General features: G+C 39.3%; 1 long non-coding RNA gene across 1 annotated transcript; it reads right to left on the bottom strand.

Annotated features, from left to right (window-relative positions):
• Positions 1-4,627: 4,627 nt before the first annotated feature.
• On the bottom strand, positions 4,628-10,083 carry LOC307175763. The gene is made up of 3 exons (XR_013824473.1): positions 9,904-10,083; positions 5,676-5,706; positions 4,628-4,762 (listed from the first exon to the last, which is right to left on the bottom strand). It is a non-coding gene; the product is annotated as an uncharacterized lncRNA (long non-coding RNA).

The following is a 10,083-nucleotide window of genomic DNA, read 5'->3' as shown; positions in this document are numbered from 1 at the left end:
ACTCTTCATGCTAATGGTAATGCTTGTCCTCCTAATGCAGCTGTAAACTTTATAAGCCCATAGGTAGACAGCATCACAAAATATTTACCCCTCCCCACTGGCCCACTCTCAAGCTTCTCTCCCCTTCCCCAATACACAAATGTACATCAATGCTCTTGAGACCACTATCAACATATTGACCTTCAATTCTTCTACTTTGCAGCTTCCCTCTTATCAGGAGATGTCAGCATTTAGTGCAAGGACAAATGCTTGCCTCTTGGTGAGTAATGTAGGCAATGCCTCCAAGAGACAAATAGCCCTTAGGGAGGGGGAAAAAGTCTTTCAAAAAGGTTGATGCCCAGAGGAGGCATTTTCAGTCATCTCAGCTTAGAGGTCAAATATCCAAAATTAAAAAGGTTAAAAAAAAGGAAAAGAAGAAAGCAAGGAAGAAAAGAAGGAAACAATTTTCTTATGCCATAGTAATAAGGCAGTTTTCCTTAAAAAAAAAAAGACTTAAGCCTTAAATTCTCTTTCCTAATCAAAATGTGCTTTTCCGTCTTTAGACTATTCCTCTTATATCCTGTATTATTCATGACGTTTAATTCTTGAAATAGCACATGGCTGAAAACAGAAGCTAACCTCTTGTCCACTATGAATTAAAACTTCTTTTCCTAGGACCTGTCTACAGTGTACAATTTGGGGTTTGCCAACATAATTATTTTCTCTGAAATAAGTTACAGCATTTTGCCTTTTCAATATATAGTTATACAATATACTGTTAACACAAAATAGTTAATATAGTCAATATAGTAAATACAACTATAACACACGTGATATGATGCCACTTTGGTGATTTTCTTCATCCATGTAATTCTGAAATTTGACAGTATAGTTTTCATATTCTAATGAGCTGAGTATTACCTTTGCAAGGATAGAAAAATAAAATAAATTCATAATATTCTTGTGTGGTTTGCCCCTGGGGTGGATTACCATAATGGGGGGATATTTGAGCCTTTCCCCAAGTCATTAAAAAACCTCCAGCGAGCAGCCCCTTGTCCTCTCCAGGGAGTGGGGGGAAAGGATCTTTAATCATAATAATCCTGGGGGGAGAAATCTCAGAAATAAGACATCTGCTTCTGTGCCTTGTTGTTTTGCAGAATAGCAATGATTGCTTTAGAAGCTTCTATTGCCATGTGTGTACAATAAGTAAATGAACATAAAATTGAATGAACGCATAAAAGAAGGATAAACCCACCCAGCTTAACAAATCCACTCTCTCACCTGCTGAGCCCTGAAACATGAAAGAAAGAATCACGGAATCATAAGGATTAATAAAATAACAGTCTCTGTTAACAATATTGACAGAAGGTATAGGAAAATTTGTCTGATGTGGGACCAACAGCTTAACTGCTTAATCCTTTTTTTTTTTTTAAGGGCAACTCATTCATTTATTGTTTAAAGATTGCAAGACAACTTCTGAATTTCTGTAGCACAGTTTAAATGTTTTACTTTTTTGATAAATCAGAGTATAATAGAAAAAACAATTAGTTTCCAGTAATATCTATATCTCTATTCAGAATTAAGTCTTCCACAGACATGTAACCTGGAAACAAAAGCCTGTTACAATAAGCAAAGCTTCAACAGAGCTGCTACTTTTCAGGCCAGGGAAAGATTCATCCCTATAGGAGGAGGATGTGCTATGTAAAATGGCTGCAAGGTCACAGCCTTGAGGGCGCTGGAAGTCTATTATCCTATCCCACATTAAGTAGTTCATCTGCAACCAAGATGAACGTCCGTTCATCTGCAACCAAGCTGCAACCAAGCTGGCAAACTTTAACTGATATTTCAAGCAGGTAAAAAATAAATTAAAAGAAATCCTTACACTGATATTCCTTGATTCACACTGTTAAATGGTTCATTAACATGTAATTCTGGCTAAGAATTACATTTGAGACTCCTTGCTCAGATTTTGGTTAACAGTACAAATCTTTGAGAAATTCAAGTTCTTATTAATCAATAATTTGTCAGCTAGGCTACATTCAGGCATCAGCTGCAACTACAGAATAGGTGCACTGCCTCAGTGCTTTAGAAAGACATAATCTAGAACACTACTAGCAGACAAAATATCTGTTACTAGACAGCACAGGTGCAGTACAGCAAGACAAAAACATATATTCATGTGTGCCGCGGACCAGCCGGAGAAAGAGGATTTCACCGCCCAGGGTCAGAAGGGAAGGGGTAAGGAACTGAAGTGGCACCGACGAATGGGGTCAGAAGGACCAAGACAACTGATGGTTGCAAGGCAAATTTTATTGCTCTACAGTTGCAGATTATCTAGACTAGAAAAAGGAAGGTTGCCAGATGGTGGTTTACATTATCTACAGACTGTCTCGGCTCAAGGTTAACTTCCCTGGGAGGAAACCCATAAACCCAGAAGCATCAAAAATAACCTGCATGTGCAGGGGGAAGACAGCTTTGCTTGTCTCATTTTACATTCTTTCTGATCTCTGGGCCCTGGTGATTTATCTCCCATGGAACGGAACAAGGAGGGGAACAAGTAGGGACAGTCCCTTCGAGCAGCGGCGGCATGCCTGGCATGTCCTTACCTGCTCTCAAGGCTGACTGCTTCCCACAGGTCCCCCTTTTTTAGTTTTTAACTTTTGCTGCAAAATAATTCCATGAAGTTTAGTGCCGAGAGTACTGTACTGTTGCATGAGGATACGAAACAGACATGAGAAGATTATTATCAATAATAGGCAAATTATGGCCAGGGTAATAAATCCTGACAACCTTCCAGTAATCCAAGACTGAGGGTTTAACCACTTTAAATGATCCAGTAAAGTTTGAATTACATCTTCTGGCGAAACATCATCAAGATGTGTATTTTGTATATCCTGAATTTCAGCATTTAATTTCTTACGATCAAGACTAATATTATTATCTGATCAAACACTCAGCAGATGCATTTTTACTTTTTCCCATTCCCAAATACAGTCAGTGTACTTTTAAGGAGTAACACACATCCATGTATACTTTGCATGACAAGCTAAACGCATCCTCAATTTTAATGCTGCCATCTGATCTCCACTCCCCAAAATTGCGTTTTGAAATTCATCTAATTTGTTATTAATCCGTAAATCTATGTGACTTTGTAAAGATAAAGCAAGACTGGTATGTTGAGATAACTGATTAGCAAAGTGAGCATTATGAATACTCTGTGAAAGAGCAAGACCGGCAGTAGCCGCGGCAGAACACAGAGCAGCCGAGGCAAGTAAACTTACTATTAGCCACCCAAGAAAGCGTCTCCTTCTCTGCAAGGCTTTAGAGAGTTCCACCCATGCCTGTACTCCAGTATCTTCATACCAAGGTTCTCTCAGATGTACAGGCACCATAACATACATGGGTTGCTTTAGTATAAGCACAGATTGCGTTCCTGCAGAAGGGAACATACAACTGCTAAAAATACAATTAACACAGCTAATATTATATCCTCCTTTGGAAGAATTACCAATGTTAATAGAACCAAACAAAAGTGTATACGGAGGAGCAACACAAGTTATAACAGGGGTATTGGAATAAGTTAGAGCTAGTTTCCATATATCCCTGTTCTTTTGAAATGTGATAAACCTATCTATGATGGGAAAAGAAGAGATAAGAATTGACACCTTGGTATAATCTATAGTACACCGTATTTGGTTATTATTCCAAGATGCATTGCAACGTTCAAAATTGGATCCAGGAAAGTTAACGGTCATAAGGGGAGGCAATTGATTTTTTGATTTTCTGTTAAGCATAGTAACCTTATACCCAGCTATAAGTATCCCTTGTCCTCCAAGTAAACGCTTCATACAGAAGTAATTTCCTGAATCTTCACCTGTAACCTTGGTTATAGTAATAGCGGAATCCCTAAGTGGTGAGGTGTATGAGATTTGACCTTTAATATTAATAGGTTGCCCATTTTATACCAAATGATGGTATCCTTAAGATCCTCTCGTCGGCTGGTAGCCGGGTATGTAAGAGTAATGTTGGTTCCTGTAAAACGAAGGATGCCTGGAGAGCCTGACAAATGAATTGATTGATCCATTCCCTCATAAACATCTGTATGCTCATAACTAATAGCCTTTACACATCCAGTTTCCAGATTCAATGGGCTAAGACAGACAGGATGGGTACTAAACCAGTTAGTATAATTTACAGACATATTGATTTGTTTTATATTCCCAATAAGAGGCCCATAAACACTTATCATTGTAAAATACAGGAAACTCTGCTTCAGACCAAGATATGGGTTGTAATAGTGGAGGATCAGGTACATAGGCCCAGTAAGTTGCTGCATTAACAGAGGGAACACATGAAATGGTTGCCAACATAACCAAAAATAAAGTTACAGGTGTAACAGGATTATTCTGTTGTTTCACTGACTCTTGAGCTCATGAAACCAGTTGTTTAATTTGTCCCCAAGTTGGAACATCACTCCTTTGAGTCGTCCTGGCAAGTGCTCTCCTCTTCTTCTTCTTTTTCTCAATCAACACTGTCAAATTTTCCGGAGAGGTGCAGAGCTTCTTCATCTTCTGATAGGTGAGCTGTGGCGAGCCATCTATTTGCTTGACTAAGCGCTCAGGAAGCCAGCAAGGTCCAGGCGCTGATCTGGGAAAGATACACACGTGACCACGTCCCCAAATCAACACAGGATCAGGACCACGCCAAGTGCTTGTTAACGGATCTTTCCAGAGGACCTCCGGAGATTGAGAGGCCAATCTTGGCTCAGCCACCAACCTTCTCCCTGCAGAGCAGCCAAATTTGTCAACAGTGAGAACATTTAAAATAAACAGAGCATGATTTATAAGGTTATGTGGCGTTGTTCTATACAATTCCCCCCTGTTTATTTTTTCAATAGTTAGCTTTAAAGATCTATTTGCACGTTCTATAATACCTTGTCCTTGAGGGGTATATGGAATGCCTGTAATATGGGTAATTTTGTAATGAATTACAAAATGTTGCAAAAGCAGCGGGCCCATTATCTGTTTTAATAATTTTGGGAAGGTTCATGGAAGCAAAACAGTGTAATAAATGAGTGGTAACATGTTTAGTAGCTTCTCCGGTCTGTGCTGTAGCACAGAGGAAACCAGAATAAGTATCGATAGTGACATGAACAAACTGTAATTTCCCAAAAGACGGGATATGAGTAACATCCATTTGCCATAAATGTCTAGGTAATAATCCACGAGGATTAACAACATAATGTGGAACAGGAAGGTGAGGTAAGCATTGTGGGCATTGCTTAACAATTTGTGGGGCGGCTTCACCAGTAAGGGAAAATTGTGTGTGTAATGTAGCCGCTGACTGACGGTGTAAAGCGTGCAACTGCTGTGCTGCTTGTGAAGCAGTTTGATCATAACTTACCATAATATGAGGGTGTCCAGGACATGGACCATGAGTATCAAGAGTATGGAGATAATGAATGCAGTATATTAGCCATTCTTGACAGCATGACGAACGGAAAGGAGGAGTACGGTAAATTGGGACATGTACTGCTTTAGGGAAAAGAGATTGAGGAGGAGGAGTAACTTCAACTCTATTCTTGGGAGGAAAATGTACAGGATAAAGATCACGTTTAGATCGAGTTAAAACGTCTGCAGTCGCATTAAGTTTAGTCAATGGACCAGGCAAGTTAGAATGAGCACGGATATACAGACCTGCAACAGGACCATCATGGGAACGAATAAGCTGTTGAAGCAAACGAAAAGAGGATGATAATTCAGGGTCATTAGTATGTCCTATGCTCGCAGTCTCTAGAAGAAATCACAAGCTAATAAGATATTTACTATCAGAAAACAAATTAAAAGATATAGAAGGCAAATGTTTAGAAGACATAATGACAGCATACAGTTCAACACGTTGAGCTGAAGTCAAGGAAGTTTCTTTAATGAGGTTTGTTCCGTCATCAATGATTACAGTAGCCACTCCTGAAGAAGAACCGTCCGTAAAAACCAAAGGTACATGAGGAACAGGCTGTTGGCTAATTATAGAAGGAAAGATATGAGTTAAGTTTGCTGAATTGGATCAATTTATCAGCAGGGTAATGGCATTCCAAGGTACCTGAAAATCCTGCAAGAGCAAGACCCCATTCATTACTATGTTGAAAAAGCCAATTTTGTGGACTAACTGAATAAGGGATAATAATTTGAGAAGGTTCTATACTTATAGGTTGTAAGCATCTAGTTCTACCTTGCATTATTAAATTACTAATAAGTTCATAATAAGGGTTAATAACTTTAGAGGGTGTAGTTTTCATATGAATCTATTCAATAATTCCAACAGTTTGCCATAAGACGGCAGTAGGCACATGAGGAGTTGGACAAATTATTAAGAAAATTGGAAGGTGAGTATGAATTCTAGTTAATTGTGTAGAACTGATAGATCTACTGACTATTTGTAAAGCTTGAAATCCTTCTGGAGTCATAGAGCGTGAAGAAGAAGGATCTGAGTCACCTTTAAGAATATCAAACAAAGGCTGTAATTGAGCAGTAGTAAGTTTTAAGGAAGGCCTTAGCCAATTAATATCGCCAAGTAATTTTTGAAAAGCATTTAATGTTTTTAAATTATCAACTCAAATTTGCAGTTTTTGAGGCCTAATAGTAGTGTTATCAATATATTTTCCCAAATATAAAAATGGAGATTGTCTTTGAATTTTTTTTGAGGCAATGACCAAGCCGAATGATTGTAAGGACTGTTGTAAAAATTGAAAAGCAGTCTCTAATAAAGAAATATTATCAGTGGCTAAAAGTATATCATCCATATAATGTATGAGATATAACGATGGAAACCTTTTTCTCACAGGAGTCAAGGCCTGAGCCACATATTTTTGGCATAATGTAGGACTATTTGCCATGCCCTGAGGCAATACTTTCCATTGAAATCTCCTCATGGGTTCCTTAAAAATTAAGGCAGGCAAGCTAAAAGCAAAATGTTTTCTATCTTCAGGAAACAAAGGAATAGTGAAAAAACAATCTTTTAAATCTATAACTAAAAGATGATAATTGTGTGGTATGGCTGTTGGAGAGGGTAGGCCTGGTTGAAGAGCTCCCATTATTAGCATAGTTTTATTAACAGCTCTTAGATCCTGTAATAACCTATATTTTCCAGATTTTTTCTTGATAATAAAAATAGGAGTATTCCAAGGACTACTGGAAATTTCTAAATGCCCTAATTGTTCCAGTACTAATTGTTCTGCAGCTTCTCATTTCTCCTTTGTGAGGGGCCATTGGTCCACCCATACAGGGTCATCAGTCAGCCAAATAATTGGATCAGCAGTGAGTGGAGGAGAATCCAAGGCCCCTAAGAAAAACCCAAACCTTGTCTATCATATTTTATTTTCACATCAATAGGATAGACAGTTCCTTGTTGATTTGTTCCCAGCCCTTTTGTGGGAAGAAATCCTTGATCCAACATCATATTAGAGACTTGAGAGTTTGGACTATAAAGTAATACTCCCATTTCTTTTAATATATCTCGGCCCCAGAGGTTTAAAGGCAGCCCAGGCAAAACATAAGGCTGGAAATATCCTGAATGGCCCTCACTATCTTGCCATAAAAAAAACTGACTACTTTGCATAGGAGAAGAACTTTGTCCTATTCCGTGAAGTTCTGTAATAGTAGGACTAATGGGCCAACGTTTAGGCCAGTGTATCTGCGTCATAACAGAGACATCAGCTCCAGTGTCTAACAAACCTGAAAAAACCTTTCCATTAATGGTTCATTTCATTTCTGGATGTTCTTTCCCTATCTTCTGAATCCAGTAGGCAGCATTAGACGATCCAAAAGCCTTTGTTTCTCTCTTTTGATGTTGTAAACTTTGTCCATGAGGTACAAAGGGCAAAAGTAGCAATTGTCCAATTTTATCACCAGGAGAAATAGTTATTATATTTTTAATAGTTTGTGCCATGACTTTTATTTCTCCTTCGTAGTCAGAAACCATGACTCCTGGCATAACAGTTAAACCTTTCATGGTGACACTACTTCTTCCCAATAATAGTCCCATCAAACCCTTGGGTAAAGGTCCACAGATGCCTGCAGAGAGGGCCTGAGGACCCATTTCAGGAGTTAATACATATCGGGCGGAGGTACTGAGCTCCAGTCCTGCGCTTCCTGGTGTTGCTCTGGAGAGCGAGCATATTGTATGTTTTTGTTTTTGGTTAATGTCTGATTGATAATTTGAGGAGGATACACAGACATTACCCTTATTATTTGTTGGGGCCGGGGAAGGCCCCGGGAGGAGTTTCCCGACAGTGGTGGCCCATCCTTGTGGGCCACTGAGCAACAATCTGTGCCCAATGTTTTCCCCTATTCCATTTAGGGCATAAACCAGGGATTTTCTGACCATCTAGAGGTTTCTGAGTAGGGAAGGAAGGACTAGGGTTAGAATTAAAAGATCTACATTCTCTAGCAAAATGACCTGCCTTTCCGCATTTAAAACAAGTCTTTGTTTTCTTTTGATTGTTTTTAAACCCCACTTTAGTTAATGCTGCAGCCACAGCAGCACCCTGTATATAAGTGGGCCCAATGTCTGCAGAAAGGTGAATATAATCCTCCAATGTTCCCCGTTTTCTCCAAGGTCGAATCGCAGCCTGACACGCATTATTAGCATTTTCAAAAGCAAGTTGCTTAACTACAATCATACCAGTGAGTCCGTCCACAATGAGTCTCCCCACCGCCTGTGACAACCTATCTACAAAATCAGCATATGGTTCATCAGGTCCCCGTCTAATTGTTGAAAGATCCTCAGTTTTGTGTGTAGAAGGTCATTTCCTCCAGGCTTGTAATGCCAAATGATTTATTTGGGGATAAGCAACAAAGGGATAAGTTAATTGATCTTGTAAAGAAAGATATTGTCCTTCCCCAATCAGCATATGATAATCAACTGGAATATTATGGGCAGCATTCTTTTCTGCTTGTTCAGCAGCCCGTTCATAAAAATCAAACTTCCATATTAAATAATCTCCACCATTTAAACAAGCTCGTGCAATAGACTTCCAATCAGCGGGGGGAAGAGCTTCTCCTGTCAACCATAGCAGTAGTAAAAGGAGCAGTGGGCCCATATTGAGCACAGGCAGATTTTCAATCTTTCAAAACTTTCAAAGGGAGAGCCTGATGCCCCCTAGTAGCTTGTTGAGGATTATTAGGATCAGGTCTTTCTATGACGGGACAACAGAAAATAGGATCTTCTCCTCGTTTTATTGCTCCTTGTACAGCACGCTGCAAGGGACTGAGCATTTTTACAGATGTGGATTTTTGAGGAAGACAGTCCTTATTAACCTGCAGCTTTTTCACTGACTTATCTATCACAGCCATTAGAAAATCATCCTCAGGATATTTCTCTCTTTTATGTTTACAAGCCTCATCTGTTAAGTCAAAATGTTCCTCTTCATCTAAAATATTTAAATTAATTAGCTCTTTCGGTTTAGGAAGTGGCGACACAGTAGCTGATAATACAGTCTCTCCTTCTGTCAGAGGCTTATGTTTTTCTGACTTTACATTCAAATCAACACTATCATGAGAAGAATCTAAACATATTTTTTATCAGGTTCCACAAACTATATGTAACAACAGGAGTATGAGTAGGCCCTCGAGACTTGTAATAATTTTTTAATCTTCTCCAACTTTCTGCCAGATTTCTATGTCAACAGAGCCGCCATCAGGAAACCAGGGAGATACACCATGGATATGCTGTAAAAATTCAGTCAACTGTGAGGTAGAAACTTTATTACCCCGAGCTTTAAGCATCGAAAGTAAAACCTGAGCAAATAATTCATACATCTTTGAGCCCTTTTGCCCCATCTTATTTCACTTCTGACTATTGCCTTATGCCTCTATTAGTTCCACTTTTACTGGTGGCCACACATATTTTGCATAAGGGTTCTCTTACCTGCACTTTCTTTTTCTTTTAATTGCCTTCACGCTTCAGGTCCCTGTTCGAGTGCCACTTGCCGCGGACCAGCCGGAGAAAGAGGATCTCACCGCCCAGGGTCAGAAGGGAAGGGGTAAGGAACTGAAGTAGCACCGACGGATGGGGTCAGAAGGACCAAGACAACTGATGGTTGCAAGG

This window comes from Stenella coeruleoalba, assembly GCF_951394435.1.
Source record: "Stenella coeruleoalba genome assembly, chromosome: 17".
Lineage (NCBI taxonomy): Eukaryota > Metazoa > Chordata > Mammalia > Artiodactyla > Delphinidae > Stenella > Stenella coeruleoalba.
This window is presented reverse-complemented; position numbering and strand designations above follow the sequence as displayed.